General features: G+C 47.5%; 1 long non-coding RNA gene across 1 annotated transcript; it reads right to left on the bottom strand.

Moving 5' to 3' along the window:
• Positions 1 to 6,551: 6,551 nt before the first annotated feature.
• LOC122938509 lies at positions 6,552 to 17,774 on the bottom strand. Its single transcript, XR_006390029.1, has 3 exons — positions 17,713 to 17,774; positions 13,420 to 13,488; positions 6,552 to 6,595 (listed from the first exon to the last, which is right to left on the bottom strand). It is a non-coding gene; the product is annotated as an uncharacterized LOC122938509 (long non-coding RNA).
• Between the last annotated feature and the right edge of the window lie 5,325 nt (positions 17,775 to 23,099).

Here is a 23,099-nt window from a genome sequence, read left to right as displayed (position 1 = left end):
ATCTGTTCATGTTCATCGGTCTGTCAGGATCTCCAGTATCTGTTATACCGTAATTACATGTATTTTAAATTTGGCGACTAAAAATGTAATTTGGCTCCTAAATTTTTCAGGTTAGGAGCCAATGGCTCCTTGATATTTTTTTTAGTCTGGAGCCCTGGATTCCCTTCCATACGAGATCAGAACAGTGATCACTCATGTAATTGTTGTCAGATTAAAAATGGCCAACTACTGGGAAATCTAATTCCTCTCCATTCAACAAAATCATAAGCATGATTAATGAGAACGGCTCAGAGAAACTAATAGCTTCTTCCATAAATAAAATACCCCAGTTCATTAAGAAATTGAATGTATGGCTTAAAGGGAACCTGTCACCGGGATTTTGTGTATAGAGCTGAGGACATGGGCTGCTAGATGGCCGCTAGCACGTCCGCAATACCCAGTCCCCATAGCTCTGTGTGCTTTTATTGTATAAAAAAACTGATTTGATACATATGCAAATTAACCTGAGATGAGTCCTGTATGTGAGATGAGTCAGGGACAGGACTCATCTCAGGTTAATTTGCATATGTATCAAATCAGTTTTTTTTACACAATAAAAGCACACGGAGCTATGGGGACTGGGTATTGCGGATGTGCTGGTGGCCATATAGCAACCCATGTCCTCAGCTCTATACACAAAATCCCGGTGACAGGTTCCCTTTAAGTTCCCTTTGAATAAAATATCTCTACAATATTAAGATGTGTATGAATAAGAATGGTAAAGAAAAGGTCAACCATCTTTGGTTTCTAGTCATTGCCAAAAGCGATTTATGCATGGTGCCACTGTGCCCAACACTAAGTACATTTTGTTCATATTGTGGCCGACTTATGCCCCTGTACGGCTGCACAGCAGCATTAAATGGCCTTCGTGACATATGTTTGAAGACTGGATGTGTATGTGGACATCGCTCACACTAACCTGATCGTCCAAAGTCCCTCCTGTTATCTGAATCCTCACTGTCACCTACAGAAAGAGGTGTTATAATGTAAATGAGCTTCATAAAAACAGTTATCAGCACAGATCATGAAAAAACAAGAGGTGTTTGGGCCCTTACCTCTTCTTCCAAAACCACCTAAAAAATAAATAAAAAAAATACAATAGTATAATAAAATAGTTATTGTACTCATGCCAGAGTTTATAGGTACCAGGGCAGTCTCCCTTCGGCCTCTGTCAGGATGGTATTGTATAGGCGACAGCTTGTTGTCCTAGACACTGGACAACCACACAATGTACTTTACATCAAAGTGCACTTTTTTTAGCATAATGACCAAAAGCCAATGTACAGCTAAAAAAAATTGCATGAATTCGTAAAATAAGGGGTTTCCGAGATTTTAATACTAATCACTTATCCTCAGGATAGGTAATCAGTATGTGATCGTGAGGGTCCGACACCCTGGACCTCCGCCGATCAGCTGGTAGAGAAGGCAGCAGCAGCTTTTCCTAGGCCACCAACATTCATTGGTCACATGACCTGGGCGAAGCAAAGCCCCATAGAAGAAAATAGGGCTGAGTGTGATACCAAGCACAATGAACAGTGAGGGAGGAAGGCGGCCGCGGTGCTCACAGGAGAGCTGGTCCCGGGTGTCAGCACGCCACTGATCAAGTACTTATACAGGGGAGTCCTCCTGCATAACGGAAACGAGACGGATCCGTTTTGCAGCCCATATACTTCTATTATGACGGAATGAATAAATGAATGAATGCCTCTAAAGGGATTCAGTTATAGAATTGCGTTATGGCCCGTGGTAACGGAATCCATTACGCAATTCACCTTTTACCAGTAAACGAAAACGAATTTCAAAATATGAAATTCGTTGATCTCTAGTCATCAGCATTAAAATTTCGGAAAATCTTTTTAATTTACACCCAAGGTGTGAACAGAGACTAAGAGTGGACACATCACACTCACAACCAACCTGTTTTTCCGAAATCCCGCTTGTTATCTGAATCATCATCATCGCCTAAAAAAAATACAGATTCGTTATAATGTAAGTGATCTTTATAGAAAGTTATCAGCACAGATAAAGCAGTAGGAAATATAATGGGGAACATGTGACCCAGACAAGCATTCGCTGGGATTCATACAGGGGCAAAATAAATTTGAGAGAACCTACCTCTTCTGCCAAAACCACCTCTGCCACCTACAATAAAAGAAATTGAGAATTTATTTTATGACAGATGTTATAGACCACAGGAGAGGTCAGACAGCACAGCAAGTGATGACAGGAGACAACAGGACAACTGTTTGCTGCTGTATCTCCTATGACCAGCTCTGAGAACCTCCAGTAGCAGCTACATTCATTTCTGGATGGTTGTATCTTTAGGATCTTAAAGGGAGTGTCCGTAGGAAATTCACTGATACACTAGGCACTTGTAGGACTAGAATGAACTCATACCTTTCACTTAGTGATCCATTGCTTCATGCTGGAGAAAGGCACCATTAATCCATATGCAAATGAGCAGTCAAATGCCCTGGGGGAGGGCCCTGACCACTATGTGCACCCTTGCTCCTCCTGCTTCCACTACAAGCCCCTCCCTCCTCTTAACTGATCGAGCTGCCAGCCCGGTCACCTCACCCGGAGCCGTTAATCAAGGAGAGGGTCGGGGCTGCAGGACAAGCAAATGTGCACAAAGTGAATATTAGGGTTGTGGTGGATTATGGACGTGTAACATTCAAAACTTCTGGCATAACATCCAATATATAGAAGCACACTGGAAAATAAATCTAACACACTTGTGGCTATTTGCTTTTTTGGCGTTGCACCACCTGTTTGGCAGCTCCATTGGATTACGTTTGTACCTCCGCACCTGTGTTGCTCGCAAAGGCTGCTGGGATCGATCAGGGGATTCAGGTTGTGCCGCCTAGCCTCTCTTTACCTTGTAAATCTAACACTAAACCTGATATTTTTCATTTCAAACAACAAGACAGCAAAAATCAAACATCACAAATACCACAAATAATCCATGCTGTACTATTAGTAGCTAAAGGATGTATCATGAACTCTTGGATACACAAGACAACACGCACAACTGCAGAAGTAGTTGATGTGTACGGAGAGAATCGATACATTAAATAACAGAAGAAAAAAAAATCCTTTTCTCGCAGGATGCATTGGGGACACAGCACCATGGGTATATGCCCAGCTGCTACTAGATAACAGAAAAGTTGGCTCTGCCCAGGTGGGCTATACCCTCTCCACAGCCACTAGGCTATTCAGTTTGTACCAATATCAGTAGGAGAGAGAAACAAAGGCGAAGAACCAACATGTCCTAGACCGGGGAATGAAAAGAGAACAGCAACACGGTGACCGGAAGAGCCAAGAAAACAGAGGGTAGGATCTGTGACCCCCAATGCATCCTACGAGAAAAGGATTTTACAGCGAGTACAAAAATCCAATTTTCTCGTGAATGGCATTGGGGGACACAGCATCATGGTACGTCCCGAATCAGTTCCTGAGGGTGTGATTGAAAAGTCATGCAAAAAGTCAGGTGCATAGGTTCAGGAGAACCATGTGACACGACAGGACCAGGAGAGAGCCAGCATGAAATTGTCCCAAGAAAAAAATGGGAGACCGTAAGGATCCCAAGGGCAAGTGCACAGGAACAAGGGCTGCCAGAAGGAACAAGGAAAACACCCAGCTCCACCCAAGGTGAGAGAAAACCTGGCAGGACTACACAGACATGTAGAAACCAACTTCCAACCAGCACACTGAAACCACCAGGGAAGAGAAAGGAAACCGACAGGTGCAGACGATTGCAAGGCCCAAAGGAACTGCCCTTGTGTCCTGTAGCACAACTAATCAGAGAACATAAGGGGGTACAAGGAACACCCGGACGATGAGTGAACTACGGGGCCATGTCCAATACTTGGGCAAGCAGCTGAAAAATTCCACCCACCGGCCGGTCAGTGGCACTCAGTAGCCCTGTCACAGCCATATCAGAGAGGACGTCCAACAATGACAGTTGTCCTTAACCACCCAGAGATTCTGTATGGTGAAGAACCTCCAGCGATGAGCCAAAAACGGCAGTCGCGGGTGGTGCCGACAATACTTTGTACCTCTGCACGATAGAAGATCCAGTGGTGATTACTGTAAACTACCAGGAATAGAGGTCACTCCAGAGAAAGAAAGCAGAGAGAGACAAGGCGAGTACTCCATAACATGGGGTAACACGTCTGTGCAGCATACAGTAGTACTTTACAAGGTTGACAAGGAGCAAACCTAACAAAACCAACAACCACCTGCCCATGGTGAAGGAAGTGTGGTTGGTTATGGACCACCCTGGTCGGATCTGAAAAAGCCAGCTATACACTGGATTTAACAGTCGCAACACTGGTCCGATCAAGAAGGGGGAAAACTGGACCACCCCGGAGACATGGTTACCAGGTACATGCTGTAACCAGGATGGTAAGTTGTAGACCGTGGCTTGAGAAGGTACGAGTAGACCCTAGAGCACGACAGTAACTGGGTGCTAGATGCATGTTATAACCAGATAAGAGTAATGAATACAGCGACTAGGGATGGAAACATCACTCCGTAGGACAGACAAGAGCCTGGGGGAAGGAAGCACCCAGTAATACAGAAACTGTATGAGCCAGAGACTGCAGCATAGGGCCCAGCACCTGGGACACTGCAAATACCTGCCTATAATAGGGGTAAAGAGGCTGCATGTTACACTATGAAAATGGAAACAGACAGCATCCGGGAATGCTGCAGTATCTGGCGATGGTACAAACACTGTACCTGTAAGGAAGAAATACGGCTGTGTAGTGCAGAGGTAAAACCAGACAGGTGAAATAGGTACAGCACCTGGAGGTGGAAGAAGCACTCCACTTGAGGGGAGCAATGTGGCTGCATGGTGCACCCTAGAATCTGAGAGGTGCAACGGCAACCGCATCAGAAAGGGACATAAAGTGCACCCAGGAAGGGGGAAAACAGGGCAACATGGTGCACACTATAATCAGGTAGGGGCAATGGTCACGGCAAGTGAAGGGCCTCCATATCTTGCCTGGAAAGGGGGCCACATGGAACACCAGAGCCAGACAGGAGTAAGATACATCACCTGGAGATGGTGCAGGTACTCTACCTATGGGGATCAAGATGGCTGCTTGGTGCACACTAGAACCAGGAAGGCGCCATCGCTACGGCAATTAAAGTGACTTCTATATCTCACCAGGAAAGGGAGAGATAGGACCGCATGGAACACCATGGAGCCAGACAAGAGTAACAGATACATCACCTGGAGATGGTACAGGTACTCTACCTATGAAGGAAGCAAAGTGGCTGCTTGGTGCAAATCATAATCAGATAGGTACAATGGTCATGTTAAACGAAGTTGGCCTCTATATCTCACCAGGTAAGGGAGAAATAGGGCCACATGGTACTCCATAGAGCCAGACAGGAGTAATGGCTACAGCATCTGGAGATGGTGCCGGTGCTCTACCTATGAAGGAAGCAAAGTGGCTGAGGCAGGTACAATTGCCCTCTGCTGTCTTCAGGTGCCACAGGGTTACCCCATCAGCAGACAACACGGGGCCTGTGCAGACGCAGTAATGGGGACTGGGTAACTGGCGAGGTACTGAAGTATGCGCCCGCAGGGGGTGCAACTAAAGTGGCAGACCACGATGGAGCACCTGCCTGCAGCAGGTGAAAACCTGCAGAGGAGAAAAAAAAATGTAGATGAAAAAATAAAATAGCAGCAAGACCTGGAGGAAAAAAGCAGGTCAGGTCTGCCTCCTACGGACACTAGACTAAAACTGAATAGCCTAGTGGCTGTGGAGAGGGTATAGCCCACCTGGGTGTAGCCAACATTTCTGTTATCTAGTGTCGCCTGGGCATATACCCATGGTGCTGTGTCCCCCAATGCCATTCACGAGAACACAATTTCTTAAAAAAATGGAAAACTTATTGAAACACTTGCAAACTCACAAAATAGAAAATCTGATGACTCCATTCCAACACAGAATAGTAGAAAAATAAAAAAACAATAGGGAAACTAAACATTTATAAAATATGTGCGTATGTTACACCTGTGTCCTAATATTAATGTTAAATTATATATTTATATAGTTTTTTGTTCTTTTGTTTTATGACTTGTATTTGTTATACCTTTTATCTGTATTATAACTGAAAATAAAAAAAAAATAAAAAAAAACTATGCAAAAGTATTTTATTTTTTCCACCCATTTGATAATCCAGTGTCTTTAGATTTAAAATAACCAAAGCAAAGGGGCTTCCATAAAACCAAAGACCACAAGAGGAAAGGGACGGTGTTTTTAGACTGCTGAGGCCCCGTCAGAGAGACCAAATACACTGCATCTGCAGCGAATGTGAGGAGGACTAGAGGGGGAGGATGCCTTAAACACTACTTTCCTATAATCAGTGGTGCTCCTGGCAGTCAGTCTATTGTATTCCCTGTTAAGCTTGTAAAAAAAAAAAAAAAAAAAACGCCAAAAAATGCAGCAAGGTGAGATGTGTGAACATAGCCTTTAAGCTACATTTACAACCACATTACCTGATCTTCCAAATCCATTGCCGCCAGAATCATCATTGCCCCCTAAAAACATACAAAGAAATGTTACATCGAACAGTATAAAAAAAACGACCCTTATTCTTAATTAAAAGACTTTACTGTCACTTAAAGGGGATGTTCCATCTAAACACTTACAGCATATCAATGAGATGCCATGAGGGTACAGACAGTTTTCGGGTGAGGATTTTTTTTCCCAAAGGATTTATACTTCTTTCCTCGTGGATCCACTTCTGGCTTTGGCTCAGTCATGCAGGTAGATCTGCCTAAACTCCTTGTCCCAAAACCCGTGTGGCCGTACCCAAAGTGTTTAATAGGTGACAGTCCACCTCTGGGTGTTTTTTTTTTTTTAAAGAAGTTGTGAAAGGATAAAGCTGCACGCATGCTCTCCATTCATGGAGGGGTCCTGGTCTTCACAGGCATGGTATTCAGACATTCATATTCATGACTATATCACATGCTGTAAAACTGATTCTAGCCCAATCTATTTATATTCCATAGCATAAAATCTAATTTAATACCAAATTAGAGTCAGTTTGGGTTACCTTGCAGCTTTATAATCATAAGGTAACTCGTGTAGGTGTGATATATAGACCACCTAGCCAAGTCAAAGAATTCGATCTACTAGTTGAGTAAATAGCTAAAATGACATTGAAGGGGGAAGTTATCATTATTGGAGACTTCAATCTTCCAGATGTAAACTGGAAAACCAAAATAGCTAGTTCTGCCAGGAGTACAGATATTCTAAATTCCCTACTGGGATTATCTCTACAGCAAGTAGTTGAGGAGCCAACCGGAAGGAGGCCATTTTAGATTTAGTATTCACAAATGGGAATTTGGTATCTGATATTACTGTAGGGGAAAGCTTGGGATCTGCAGGCACATTTATAAGATTAGGCAGAGAGGCCAAACATGTTAAGAGCTTCTAAAGCACAGGCAGAAGAGAAATTAGCTCAGTCAGGGAAAAAAGGCGATAAGACATTCTTCAGATACATAAATGAAAAAAGGAAACTAAAACAAGGAATTAAATTAAAAACTAAAGAAGGAAGGTATATGGAAGATAAAGAACTAGCTGACTGCCTCAATGAATACTTCTGTTCAGTTTTTACAAAGGAAAATTAAGGAAAAGGACATCAGTTAAGGGAGGAAGACTAATGAATCTTTTGATTCATGTGTCTTTACAGAGGACAGCTGACTAAAATCAATACAAATAAGTCACAGGGGCCTGATGGGATACACCCAAAGCTATTAAAAGAGCTTAGCGGTGAACTAGCAAAACCATTAACAGATTTATTTAACCAATCACTGATAACAGGAGTCGTCCTAGAAGATTGGAAATTAGCAAATGTTGTGCCCATTCACAAAAAAGGTAGTAGGGAGGAATCGGGCAACTATAGGCCAGTAAGCCTGACCTCAATAGTGGGGAAATTAATGGAAACCATACTTAAGGAGAGGATTGTGGAACATCTAAAATCACATGGATTGAAAGATGAAGAACCGCATGGGTTTACTTCATGGAGATCATGTCAAACTAATCTTTGATTTTTTTTTATTGGTTGACTAAAATAATAGATGGCGGAGGTGCAGTATACATTAGTAAGGCTTTTGATACTGTCCCACATACAAGGCTTATCAATAAATTGCAGTGCTTAGACTCCCATATTGTTGAATGGATTAGGCAGTGGCTGAGGGACAGACAACAGAGGGTTGTAGTCAATGGACTATATTCAGACCATGGTCTTGTTACCAGTGGGGTACCTCAGGGATCTGTTCTGGGACCCATATGGTTTAATATCTTTATCAGCAAAATTGCAGAACGCCTCGATGGTAAGGTGTGTCTTTTTGCTGATAACACAAAGATTTGTAACAGGGTTAATATGTTCCTATCTGAGGAAAGGGATTTAGGGGTCATTATTTCAGAAGACTTCAAGGTAGGCAGACAATGTCATAGAGCAGCAGGAAATGCTAGCAGAATGCTTGGGTGTATAGGGAGAGGAATTACCAGTAGAAAGAGGGAGGCGCTCATGCCGCTCTACAGAGCACTAGTGAGACCTCATTTGGAGTATTGTGCTCAGTACTGGAGACCATATCTCCAGAAGGATATTGATACTTTGGAGAGAGTTCAGAGAAGAGCTACTAACTTTTAAATACATAAAGGGAATCAAAAAGGTAAAAGAGGAGAGAATATTTATTAGAAAAACTGCTACAAGAGGACAGTTTTAAATTAGAGGGGCAAAGGGTTAAAAGATCAGGAAGTATTACTTTACTGAGAGAGTAGTGGATGCATGGAATAGCCTTCCTGCAGAAGTGGTAGCTGCAAATACAGTGAAGGATGAAGGAGTTTAACCACCTCCGGACCGCCTAACGCACATGTGCGTTCCGGAGGTGGCAGGCTGGCGCACAGTCACGCATATATGCGTCATCTCGCGAGACGCGAGATTTCCTGTGAACGCGCGCACACAGGCGCGCGCGCTCACAGGAACGGAAGGTAAGCGAGTGGATCTCCAGCATGCCAGCGGCGATCGTTCGCTGGCAGGCTGGAGATCCGAATTTTTTAACCCCTAACAGGTATATTAGACGCTGTTTTCATAACAGCGTCTAATATACCTCCTACCTGGTCCTCTGGTGGTCCCTTTTGTTAGGATCGACCACCAGAGGACTCAGGTAGGTCAGTAAAGTCGCACCAACCACCACACTACACTACACCCCCCCCCCCCCCCCCCCCCCCCCCCCGGTCACTTATTAACCCCTTATAAACCCCTGATCACCCATGATCACCCCATATAAACTCCCTGATCACCCCCCTGTCATTGATCACCCCCCTGTCATTGATCACCCCCCTGTCATTGATCACCCCCCTGTCATTGATCACCCCCCTGTCATTGATCACCCCCCTGTCATTGATCACCCCCCTGTCATTGATCACCCCCCTGTCATTGATCACCCCCCTGTCATTGATCACCCCCCTGTCATTGATCACCCCCCTGTCATTGATCACCCCCCTGTCATTGATCACCCCCCTGTCAGGCTCCGTTCAGACGTCCGTATGATTTTTACGGATCCACGGATACATGGATCGGATCCGCAAAAAGCATACGGACGTCTGAATGGAGCCTTACAGGGGGGTGATCAATGACAGGCGGGTGATCACCCATATACACTCCCTGATCACCCCCTGTCATTGATCACCCCCCTGTAAGGCTCCATTCAGACGTCCGCATGATTTTTACGGATCCATGGATACATGGATCGGATCCGCAAAACACATGCGGACGTCTGAATGGAGCCTTACAGGGGGTGATCAATGACAGGGGGTGATCAGGGAGTGTATATGGGTGATCACCCGCCTGTCATTGATCACCCCCCTGTAAGGCTCCATTCAGACGTCCGCATGCGTTCTGTGGATCCGATACATGTATCCATGGATCCGTAAAAAATCATGCGGATGTCTGAATGGAGCCTTACAGGGGGGGTGATCAGTGACAGGGGGGTGATCACCCTGATTACCCCGCTGTCATTGATAACCCCCCTGTAAGGCTCCATTCAGACGTCTGCATGCGTTCTGTGGATCCGATACATGTATCCATGGATCCGTAAAAAATCATGCGGATGTCTGAATGGAGCCTTACAGGGGGGTTATCAATGACAGGGGGTGGTGATCAGGGTGATCAGGGTAATCAGGGTAATCACCCCCCTGTCACTGATAACCCCCCTGTAAGGCTCCATTCAGACGTCCGCATGCGTTCTGTGGATCCGATACATGTATCCATGGATCCGTAAAAAATCATGCGGATGTCTGAATGGAGCCTTACAGGGGGGGTGATCAGTGACAGGGGGGTGATCACCCTGATTACCCTGATCACCCCCCTGTCATTGATAACCCCCCTGTAAGGCTCCATTCAGACGTCCGCATGCGTTCTGTGGATCCGATACATGTATCCATGGATCCGTAAAAAATCATGCGGATGTCTGAATGGAGCCTTACAGGGGGGGTGATCAGTGACAGGGGGGTGATCACCCTGATCACCCCCTGTCATTGATAACCCCCCTGTAAGGCTCCATTCAGACGTCCGCATGCGTTCTGTGGATCCGATACATGTATCCATGGATCCGTAAAAAATCATGCGGATGTCTGAATGGAGCCTTACAGGGGGGGTGATCAGTGACAGGGGGGTGATCACCCTGATTACCCTGATCACCCCCTGTCATTGATAACCCCCCTGTAAGGCTCCATTCAGACGTCCGCATGCGTTCTGTGGATCCGATACATGTATCCATGGATCCGTAAAAAATCATGCGGATGTCTGAATGGAGCCTTACAGGGGGGGTGATCAATGACAGGGGGTGATCAGGGAGTCTATATGGGTGATCACCCCCCTGTCATTGATCACCCCCTCACCCCCCCCCCCCCCCCCCCCCGGTCACTTATTAACCCCTTATAAACCCCTGATCACCCATGATCACCCCATATAAACTCCCTGATCACCCCCTGTCATTGATCACCCCCCTGTCATTGATCACCCCCCTGTCATTGATCACCCCCCTGTCATTGATCACCCCCCTGTAAGGCTCCATTCAGACGTCCGCATGATTTTTACGGATCTCAGGAGAAGTTGGGGAATGTGTTTTGGGGTGTCATTTTACATATAACCATGCTGGATGAGAGAAATATCTTGGCAAAAGACAACTTTTCCCATTTTTTTATACAAAGTTGGCATTTGACCAAGATATTTTTCTCACCCAGCATGGGTATATGTAAAATGACACCCCAAAACACATTCCCCAACTTCTCCTGAGTACGGCGATACCAGATGTGTGACACTTTTTTGCTGCCAAGGTGGGCAAAGGGGCACATATTCCAAAGTGCACCTTTTGGATTTCACCGGTCATTTTTTACAGATTTTGATTGCAAAGTTCTTCTCACACATTTGGGCCCCTAAATTGCCAGGGCAGTATAACTACGCCACAAGTGACCCCATTTTGGAAAGAAGACACCCCAAGGTATTCCGTGAGGGGCATGGCGAGTTCCTAGAATTTTTTTTTTTTTTGTCGCAAGTTAGTGGAATATGAGACTTTGTAAGAAAAAATAAATAAATAAAAATCATCATCATTTTCCGCTAACTTGTGACAAAAAATAAAAAGTTCTATGAACTCACTATGCCCATCAGCGAATACCTTAGGGTGTCTACTTTCCGAAATGGGGTCATTTGTGGGGGTTTTCTACTGTTTGGGCATTGTAGAACCTCAGGAATCATGACAGGTGCTCAGAAAGTCAGAGCTGTTTCAAAAAGCGGAAATTCACATTTTGTACCATAGTTTGTAAACGCTATAACTTTTACCCAAACCATTTTATTTTTGCCCAAACATTTTTTTTTTTATCAAAGACATGTAGAACAATAAATTTGGTGAAAAATTTATATATGGATGTCGTTTTTTTTGCAAAATTTTACAGCTGAAAGTGAAAAATGTCTTTTTTTGCAAAAAAATCGTTACATTTTGATTAATAACAAAAAAAGTAAAAATGCCAGCAGCAATGAAATACCACCAAATGAAAGCTCTATTAGTGGGAAGAAAAGGAGGTAAAATTCATTTGTATGGTAAGTTGCATGACCGAGCGATAAACGGTGAAAGTAGTGTAGTGCAGAAGTGTAAAAAGTGCTCTGGTCATGAAGGGGGTTTCACCTAGCGGGGCTGAAGTGGTTAAGCATGCATGGGATAGGCATAAGGCCATCCTTCATATAAGATAGGGCCAGGGGCTATACATAGTATTCAGTATATTGGGCAGACTAGATGGGCCAAATGGTTCTTATCTGCCGACACATTCTATGTTTCTATTCCTGCCCCTGCAACAATTCTTACAGTAATATTCTCTTTAAAATGAATGACCAGATTCATCAAAATCAGAGACAGGATTGACCCATAAGCTGCTAAATACAGAATTATAAGAGGGCTGAGATCAAGAAAAACCCAAACTATCAAAAACGAATACCCTACACTTTTTAATTTATCATACAAACATTTTTTTACATTAGCATCACCATGTAAGAGATTAAGTCTGAAATATTACATTGTGACGTTATCACACATTGTGAAAGCTGGCAGAATTGCCGTTTTTAGTCATCTCTCCCCAAAAAATGAAAACGATCAAAGTTGTATGCACCCCCAAATTTTATCAATAAAAACTAAAGCTTGCCCTACAAAAAACAATGGCTCATAGAAGATGGAAAATGAAAAATGGTGGCAAAATGGTGTCAGTACCAGGTGGGATTCAAGCTACTTCATCACAGGATGGTATACTGATCAGTACAAAGACCAAATAAAAATTAAGTAGTTATGGACTGGATTAGTTTTTTGGGTGGTTGGGGGTTAGAGACAAAAATTACCTGTTCATGTCATCACTGTCAGCTACAAAGTTTAAAAAGATAAAATGTCAAATTGTCTAAAGGTGCAGACACTTTCTAAGTAAAACCATTCCAGTTACAACTAGGTAGACCGTGCCAGCAACAAAGGACTATCTGAGCTCTGTGCGTTATGCTCAGAACATGACTATTCCCCGGGTACGGACAGAATGTGCCAGACACTGCTGATGCATACCGCTGTGAGCACCAATATTTTATTTGGAATTTACAGGAACCCGAGGCTCCGGCAGATCCTCAGAACCAAAAACCACAAAACTAGACCCAAAGCACTAGTTACTACCGTAACGGGACTTTACTTTTATAGTAACATCTATGGCAATTGGGTCGGAAGAAAGGTCACTAAAATACTGCAAATTCTCTAGAATGGAGCTGTTGCTGGAAGACTGGCATCTCACTTCTATAGCTTTACTAAACGAAAGACTAAGAACTTACCTGACTGAAAAGACCCTCCCCTGCCACCGCCTCTTCTTCCTCTTGAGCTAAAATTTTCATTGTTAAACCCTGCAGAAAGTGAAAATATAGATTTTTGTACTTAAAATCCTTTTTTGTTTGATGCATTATGGACACAGTTCCATAGGTATATGCCCGGCTGCCACTAGAAAGGAAAAGTGTTGGCTCCACCCAGATAGGACATACCCTCTGCACAGGCACTAAACTAACCAGATGGTACTAAAGCAGTAGGAGCCCCAAAATCTAGAGTGAAAAGTGAAGCCAACATGTCCTAAACCAGAAAGAGGACCAATATCGAAGAGTTCAGTGAAACCTGGTAACCTGAAGAGAAAAAACAAGGGTGGGAGCTGTGTCTCCCAATGCATCCAACGAGAAAAGGATTTTATGGAAAGTACAAAAATCCATTTTCTCGTGAATGGCATTGGGGGACACAGCACCATGGGACGTCACCAAAGCAGTCCCTGAGGGTGGGAAGAAACAGCCATGCGAAAGACCTAGCGCACAGCTGCTTGCAGAACCTTACAACCCAAACTGGCATCGGAGAACTTGAAGATGTGAACTGAGGCCAAGGTGGCGGCCTTGCAGACCTGGGAGGCAGAGGCCAGATGCCGGACCGCCCAGGATGCCCCGACCGCCCTAGTGGAGTGAGAGGTCAACCGGAAAGGGGGGGGATCACGACCCTTCGCCACATAGGCTTCCTTGACAGCCGACCAAATTCAACCAGAGATGGTAGCTTTGGAGGCTTGTAAACCCTTACGTGAGCCCTCAGGGACAACAGAGAATCAGCACAACGGAAGGACTCCGTTAACTGGAGATACAGCCGGAGGGCCTGAACCACATCCAGACAGACCGCTCTCTGGGATGAGAGGAGTTAGGACAGAATAAAGGTAGGACGATCTCATTAACATGGAAGGAGGAAACCACCTTGGGAAGGAGGGAACTGGTCGCAGGACAACCTTGTCCTGGTGAAAAACCAAAAAGGGAGACCGGCAAGAGCGCCGCCAGCTCAGAGACTCTGCAAATGGAGGTAATCGCAACTAGAAAGGCAACCTTAAAAAGAGACGCAAGACAAGGACTGAAGTGCATCTGACCAGATTCAAATCCCATGGTTCCACTGGAGAACAGAATGGAAGGACGTGATGAGCCACCCCCTGAAGGAAGGTTTTCACTTTGGAAAACAGACAAGGCTGAGATCTGGCCTTTGAGGGAGGCCAGCCGGAGACCTTTCTCAAGGCCTGCCAGAAGGGAATAATCCTAGGGACGGAAAAAAGGAGAGGGTGAAGCTTGCCAGATACACATCAGGCAAAATAAGCCCTCCAGGTAAGATGGTAAATCCTGCCAGACTGGGTTTACGTGCATGAAGCATAGTTCAATGACTGACTGGGAGGTTCCGTGGCTTCAACATCCACGCAGTTAAATGAAGCGGAGGTAAACTCGGGTGGAACAGCAGACCTTGCGAAAGGAGGTCGGGACGCAGCGGTAGCCGCAATGGAGAGTCGGCGAGTAGGAAGACGAGATCTGCGTACCACGCTCTACATGGCCAGTCTGAGCCACCAAAATTGCTGGGACCCAAGCCAATTTGAAGCATTTGAGTACTCTAGGAAAGAGGGGAAGGGCAGAGTAGAGATACAGGAGACTGAATTGGGCGTCTACCGCAAGAGTCTGAAGATCCCGAGACCTGGCGATGAAAAGCAGAAGTTTGTGATTGTTGAAAAACCTCTGGATGGAGAGACCACTCGCCTGGGTCTAGACGTTGGCAACTGAGGAAGTCCGCTGCCCATATGTCGACTCCAGGGATGTGGACAGTGGGAACATGTCCCTCTGCAGGATGTGAGAGGGTTCCTTCAGGACCACCACGCTTCTGGTGCCCCCTGGAGGTTTAAATAAGCCACCGCAGTGGAGTTGTCAGTCTGAATCTGGACAGGATGACAGCGGAGCGCTAGGTAAATGGCCCCAAGCACCAGGATATTGATCTGCAGGGAGCTCTCCAGTATAAACCACTGACCATGGGCTGTGAGAGACCCGAAGACAGCACCCCAGGCATCGGTGGAGATCACCTGCCAACAAGGGGGGGGAGGGAGGAATCTGCCAACTGAAATACCGGCGGACCCGTGAGGGGAAAGGCGAATCGGCCGATCAAGGCCTGGCGGAGACTTGTTCCACCTAGCCAGAATAGAAAGCTGAAGGTACCGGGTGTGAAATTGGGCATAAGGAATTGCCTCGAAGGCGGCAACCATCCGGCCCAGAACACGCATGCACGCCCTGATGGAAAGAGGAGACTACTCACGAAGGCAAGCCACTCCAGACTGAAGAGCCACTACCATGTCCTGGGAAAAGAACACTCGTCCGAGGCGAGAGTCGAAGACCATGCCCAGGAATTCCATCCTCTGGCTGGGAACAAGGGATGACTGAGTGGTTCACCAGCCACCCGAACTAGGACAACAGACAGGGTAATGTGGAGGCTGGACAGGTTGTCCTCCCGGGATGAAGCTTTCACCAGAAGATCATCAGGGTAGGGTATTACTGCAACTCCCCTGGCACAGAAGTGTGACGAGGGGAGCCAACACCTTTGTAAAGACCTTTGGGGCAGACGCTATGCCGAAAGGCAAAGCCAAAAATTGAAAAGGCAAGGAACCTACCACAAAGCGAAGGTACCTTTGATAAACAGAGCTATGGGGACATGCAGATAAGCATCTTGGATGTCGATTGACAACAAACTCACCCACCTCGAGGGAAGCAATCACCAACCTGAGGGAATCCATGTGAAAATGACGAACTCAGACGAAATGATTGAGCGCCTTTAGATCCAAAAGGGGGAGAAGATAACCATCCTTCTCAGGAACAGTAAAGAGATTGGAGTAAAACCCCTGAAAACATTCCGAAGTCGGGACAGGAACAATTACTCCCTGCGCGTGAAGGGAATGAATGGCTTGAAAAAAGTGGCCACCCAGGTGGTGCGGCAGGATCTGGGCAGCGATGATTGGAAGAGCCGGCCTGTGGGAAGAACGAAAAATTATATTTTGTATCTGGAGGAAACTACCTCAAGACCCCAGGAGTCATCCACGCTTGCGCTCCAGTGATCCTGAAAGGAGAGCAAACGACCCCCCCACTCAAGGAGATGACTCGAGCGGAAGAAAACCATCATGCAGATTATGGCTTTGCAGACTGGGGTTTGAAAGTTTTAGGGTGGGCGTGCCAGGAAGGAAGGACAACCAGTCTTTGTCCTGACGAAAGGAGGAGTCCCGAAAGGAGCGAAAACGCTGTGATCATGAGGTAGCATAGGGAGGCGGCGGGGACAGTTCTGGGGCAGGAGAGAACTTTTCCCACAGAAATAAGCTTTTCCAAGCGCTTCCCAAAAAACCTACCACCCAGGAAGGGGAGAGATGAGTGCCTTTTTGGAGGCGGCAATTGGAGGGAAACATCACACAGATACCGGGATGCCTGGAGAAGATGAGGGGCAAGGAGATTGAGCTCCCCCTGAGTAGAATCCGGTGGCAAGGACTGAAGCTGTTTGGCCTAGACCACGCAGGCCTTTGCCACCCATGACACAGCAAAGGCGGGACATATAGCAGAACCCACTGCCACAAACAAGGGAGTCTATCTTGTCTAACTGATCAGACAAGGAAGGGGCGGGAGAGGATGCGGCCTATGCGAGGTAAAAGCTGGGGCCATAATTAATGAAGCGGCCGGAAAAGGTGTGCTGTTGGTGGGTAGGTAGGAACCATGGAAAAAAGGAGGCCCTCTGGGAAGGAAAAAAAACTGGTGGGGGGAGCTCCTGAGATGAAGACGCTCGGGGGGGGAGAAACAAAATCAAGACCTGCAATAAAAACAGAGCAGGTCATGTCTGCCTCCTACAGACACTAGACTAAAACTGGTTAGTTTAGTCTGTGCAGAGGGTATAGCCAAATCAGGGTGAAGCCAACACTTTTCCTTTCTAGTGTCAGCTAGTATATAGTATATACACTACTAATTCTGAAACTGTTCAAGAGACAATGAAGACGAGTTACTGAAGAATTAGTAAAACAAGATTGATGCTGGAGCAGCCGCTGTACTCTGCTATATCGGACAGTCCCACAGAGATCGGAGATGGAGCGGTGCATGCGCACCTTGAGGCTCATTAGCATATTTTAAGTTTATTTTAAGAGAATAGCGGCAGGCAGGGAGTTATAAAGCACACTTAGGTAATGCTGACATTAGCACATCACTAATGTCAGCTACATGTTATTTCTCATGACAGAAACCCTTTAATATGCTGTAAAGAGCACATTTTCTTACCTCCTCTTGTAGAACGAGATTGGTCATTGTTCTGATCATCACCAAACCCTATAGGGAAAAACATTTCGATCAGTTAAAGGGGTTTTCCAAGATTTTTATAGGGATGACCTATCCTTTGGATGGGTCTGTCATCAGTATCTGATCTGTGGGGGTCTGACATCCGGTACCCCTGCCGATCAGCTGTTTGAGAAGGTACTAGTTCTCCTGTAAGCGCCACAGCCTTACCTTACCTTTACCTAGGCCAGTGACGATAGGTTCATTGGTCATGTGGCCTAGCTGTAGCTCAGCTCCATAGAACTGAATGGGGCTAAGGCTGATACCAAGCAGTCGTACAATGTACAAAGCTGTGCATGGTAAGCTAGAGCACCGGTGCTTTCTCAAAAAGCTGATCGGCGGGGTCCTGGGTATCGAACCCCCACCTATCAGATACTGATGACCTATCCTGAGGTTAGATCAGTATTAAAATATCAGAAGACCTTTTTAAAATGCTCTGGATAGCCTGAAACCCTCAGGTAATATACTAGGCGGCACTCCTTTACATTGTTGTGCTTTTTCATAAGTGTAAACAGTTATATCTACTTATAATGGGTATTTATTGCCTTTAAGAGCAATGTTGATTTATATTCACTATTTTGTATGGATTTTCATGTAGGTCGAAGTCAGTCCATGGGAAGATTACTGTGCCGTTCAAAAAGCTAGTGTTATTGAAATATATTATACATTTAGACAGAAGATACACGACACCTGCAGAGGCTTCATTGTATTTCTTATCTGAACATGAATTCCACATTGTTAGAATTGTCTAGATGTTCCTAAAAGTATACATTCATGTATCAAAGTTTATCCCTCGGCTCTAAGACAAGGCCTCCAGATGTCAGAGGTGCTCTTTCCTTGGGGGACACAGAAGAACTTGGGTATAGCTCATCTCCCTAGGAGGCGTGACACTAAGTGAAAACTGTTGAGCCCCTCCTCCACAGCTATACCCTAAGCCTAGAGAGAGAGACTGCCAGTTGCGTGTCCAAGTAGTGAGAAAAGGCAAAGTCCAACAAGTGGAACCAACTCGCCAACTACCCAATGGGTAAAAAACTCGGAAACCGTGTAGAAAAAAAAAAAAGAATAGGTGGGTGCTGTGTCCCCCCAAGGAAAGAGCGAGAAAGATTTTATTGGTAAGTTATACAAAAATCTAGTTTTCTCGCCCATTTTCCTTGGGGGACACAAGACCTTGGGACGTTCAATAGCAGTCCAAGAGGGGAGGGACCACAGCACCAAGGCGAAGCACCCGAAGGCATCAAGAAACCACCGCCTGCAGACCAGGCAGCATCCGCCAAAGCCTGAGTTTGCACCCTGTAGAACTCGGTAAGGTGTGCAAGGAAGACCAGTGACCGCCTTGCACAAATGCATGGCTGAAGCCTAATTCCTCCAGCACAGGAGGCACGACCGCTCTGGTGAAATGAACGGTGACACCAAAAGCAGAACCCTGCCCTTGGTGCGGTAACCACAGCAATAGCCACTCTGAGAAGCGGAGGAAAGCCACCCTGGAGGCCGTCAACCCTTTGCGCGGACCTCCTGGAAACACAAGAGACAGAGTCGGAGATCTTCAAGTAAAACTGCAAGGCCCAAACGTCCAAATCGGTGAAGTGTCCGTTCCCGGGGGTGGGGAGGGGAGGACGAATGCCTCGTTGAAATGAAAGACAAACACCACCTTCAGAAGAAAGGAAGAGACGGGATGGAGAACAGTCCTGTCCTGGGGAAAGACAGAAGGCTCGGAACAAGAAGGGCCGCCACTCAGGCACCCGTCAGACACGATGGCTACGGAAACACAACCGTACAGGACAGAAGGAGTAGAGAGAACTTCTGTAACGGCTCCAAGGGAAAGATTGGAGCGCCAAGAGCCCAGTATGTAGTTCCCAGGGCTGTACCGGAGGGCAGTACAAAGGAACCCAAGAGCCGCTCCACGGAAGAAGGTCTTGACAGGCCCAGAGGGCCGGGGAACGCCAAAAGAGGTAGAACAGCGCCGACACTTGACACCTTCAAGCAACAGAGTCCCAGTCCCAGGCCGGATTGGAGAAAGACCGAACCATGGAGAGAGAAAGGCAGAGTGGGGGGAACACCCAGCCCCCCACAGAACCCCAGGCAAAAAACCCTAAGTCCTACAACAGATCCTGGACGAAGCACGGCCGGGAACGACAACTAGCGTGCCCGCTGTAACCGCCTGGGCGAGCGGGAGAAAACCCAATGTGATCAGGCGCAGACCAGTAACACTGGCAGAAGGGTCGGCAAAACTGGTCCCGTCGCCCCCGAGCAACATCGTCCCGCATCCACCCGGAGTGGGGTAGCAGAAGCACAGACGGAAGGAACTGAAAAGGTCCGCCCAGCATCAGACAGATACCAGGACAAGACAGGCTAAAGTCCATGTCGACGCAGCCACCACAGGAAGGTGTTCTACAGTCCCGGCGTGGGAGATTTAAGGACAATCTCGACCGAAGGGTAGTCCTCCCAGTTAGAGAAGGTAAGTCCACAGCAGGACCATTACCCAGAATGGAAAAACGCAATCTGCACCTAGCGGGAGGACAGAACGCGGTAGACCCGGTAAACATGCACACAGCTAGTACTGCCAGTAAGAACGAGGGAGACTGTACAAGACCACAAGGAACACCGGAACCATCCAAGTGAACAACCATGCTCTCCCAAGAGGAAGAAGCCACATCGGAGTGATATGCCCTGAGCGGGAGACAAAACAGAGCCGGCGAGAAAAAGCAATCGAGACAGAGGCTGGCAAAACACCATCCAACCGAAAGGAGGAGGAGTGGGCAACAGGGAAGCCATAGGACAGCTCAAGAGCAGAACCCCCGCTACTCTGTGAAACGCCCGACTCACCGCCTCGCAGAAGGCAAACACCCTGAAGAACCCAAAGTGGAGGGGTCCTCCGGATCATCGAGCACCCAAGACAAGCTGGGTGACCTTCCTCAGAAGAGCGTCCCGAACCTGGTAGCAGATCAGACTGAAGCGCAGAGGGCGCCAATAGGAAGGACTCATACCACACTGCATCCGAAGAGGAGGAAATGGTAGTAGGCGAGGGAACCGTAGTCCTGCCAGAGCAAACGTAGAATTGGAGGGGCGCTGCAGACAGCACTCTCGACCATGTGACCGCTTGCGCAGGGAAGCAATGCCGCGGGAGGAAAAATGGGTACGCATCTAGGAACCACGAACACTCCCCAGGTGGAAGGGCCAACGAACATGGTGGATACCGTCACAACGGGACTGCAATATACAATCCAAACTAGAGAAAGAGTACCACCCAGCTCAGTGCAGTAGAGGGCAAGTAGAGCCCATCCGGGACAGGTGGACAGAATGATCTCTTCAGAGAAGAGTGCAAGGCTTACGGCAAGGAAGAGAGGCACACCTTCGAGCAGCACCGTAAGCAGTGAGAAGGCCAACCACCTACGGGAGGAGAAGGCATACACGGCCCAAACAACGCACAGAACGTCCGCTCACTGCAAAAATAGTCACTCAGCGAAGAGGGCCAGCCACAGAGTCCCAGTATCTACGGAAGAGCAAAGTGCAACCTAAAAGGGAGTTACGCACAAGACTAGTACGGCATGCGATAGAACGCAAGCAGTCCGCCCAGAAAGGGGGAAAATGTACCTGGCAAACACTGCAGTCGGTAAGAGTGCAAAGGCCCGCCCCAAAAGGGGGTGATGCCCAAGGCCAGTACCTACTTCAGAGAAGCAGGACATACCATATTCCACCCAGAAGGGGGCCATGCACATGGCCGCACAGTATCCAACAGGAACGCAGGAGGTCCACCTAGTGAAAAGGGGGACATGCACAGGGTTATCCTAGCATTAAGTGATTGTGCAATAATCCACCCAAAACCAAATTTCGTGAGAGTGCAACTACTCAGTCAATGAATGGGGACATGTACCAGTCCAGCACAGCACATACAAGGACAGCCGTGAATCTCATGAGCGTGCAAAATTCCGCCCATGGAATGAGGGGTGGTCATGCACAAGGCCAGCACCGTATCCAATGGGAGTGCAAGCATTCCACCCCTGTTAGAGGCCATGCTCATGGCCAGCAACGTATCCGGTGAGAGTGCAGGATGCCGCCCAGAAAAGGGGGACATGCACATGGTCAGCATCGCATCCAGGGAGAGTGCGAGCACACCGCCATGGATGGGGGTCATGCACAAGGCCAGCAATGTACTGGCGAGAGAACAACCACAGTCAGTGAGAGTATGCATGCTGCCAGCATGCCCATGGTCGGCAGCGAATCCAGTGAGTGCGCAGAACACCGCCCATGGAAGGGGGGGGGGGGGGTCAGTCACAAGGCTGGCAGCGGATCCAGTGAGTGAATCCAATGAGTGCAGCATACCGCCAATGGAAGGGAGTCATGCACATGGCCGGCAGTGAATCCAGTGAGGGTAGAATTCCATGCCTATGGCCAGCAGCGAATCCATTGATAGTGCAGTGTTCCGCCTATGAAAGGTGGTCGTGTACCTGGCCAGCGCCACATACGGTGAGAGTGCAGTATTCCGCCTATCGAAGGGGGTCATGCACATGCCCGGCAGCGAATCCATCCAGTAAGAGTGCAGCGTTCCGCCTATGGAAGGGGGTCGTGCACATGGCTTGCACCGTATCCGGTGAGGGTGCAGTATTCCGCCTATAGAAGGGGGTCATGCACAAGGCCAGCCCGCAGCCAGGGAGAGTGCCGTATCCTGCCTAGGAAGGAGGGTCATGCACATGGCAGGCACCATAACTGGAGAGGGTGACAAATTCTGCCTATAAGGAGAACATGCACCTAGCCAGAGCCGCAGCAAGGGGGGGTATGCATACAGGCAGCACTACTGAGATGAGGCTGCCGCGTCCTGCGCAGCCCACAAGAAATCCGTTATTTATCCATTAATATATTTAATCTTTTAATGATAACACAGCCTCTCTGAGGCAGGGGGACACCATACAGGGGCACAGCCTCTCTGAGGGGCGGGAAAAGAGGGCCAGCCATACAGGCCCATTGGGAGCCGGCCAGTAGCCAAAGGGTTAACAGGGATACGGCCTGGGGGGGCGCGTTGCGATCCCCTGGGGGCAGTGGAACCTCCAGGCGGGAAGAATTTGTGCCTGGAGAAGATCCCGCCCCCTCCAATAGAGGCCGGAATTTTGCGGCCTAGTAGGCCGTGAAGCCGGGGGCTAAATTTTTGCGGTGCCCGACCGAGGCCACACAGTATTCGATTTACCAGCCGGGACCTGAGCCAGAGTGGCGCATGTACATACCGGCCGCGGGTGCCCACCCCGCAGGCCGGAAGAGTCAAGGGCCCGGATGGAGCGCCGGAATTGCGGCCCAGCAGGGCGCGAAGCCGGGGTCAAATTTGATTCCGACCGGAATGCAAC

The sequence above is a fragment of the Bufo gargarizans genome, chromosome 1 (genome assembly GCF_014858855.1).
Source record: "Bufo gargarizans isolate SCDJY-AF-19 chromosome 1, ASM1485885v1, whole genome shotgun sequence".
NCBI classification, from domain to species: domain Eukaryota; kingdom Metazoa; phylum Chordata; class Amphibia; order Anura; family Bufonidae; genus Bufo; species Bufo gargarizans.
This window is presented reverse-complemented; position numbering and strand designations above follow the sequence as displayed.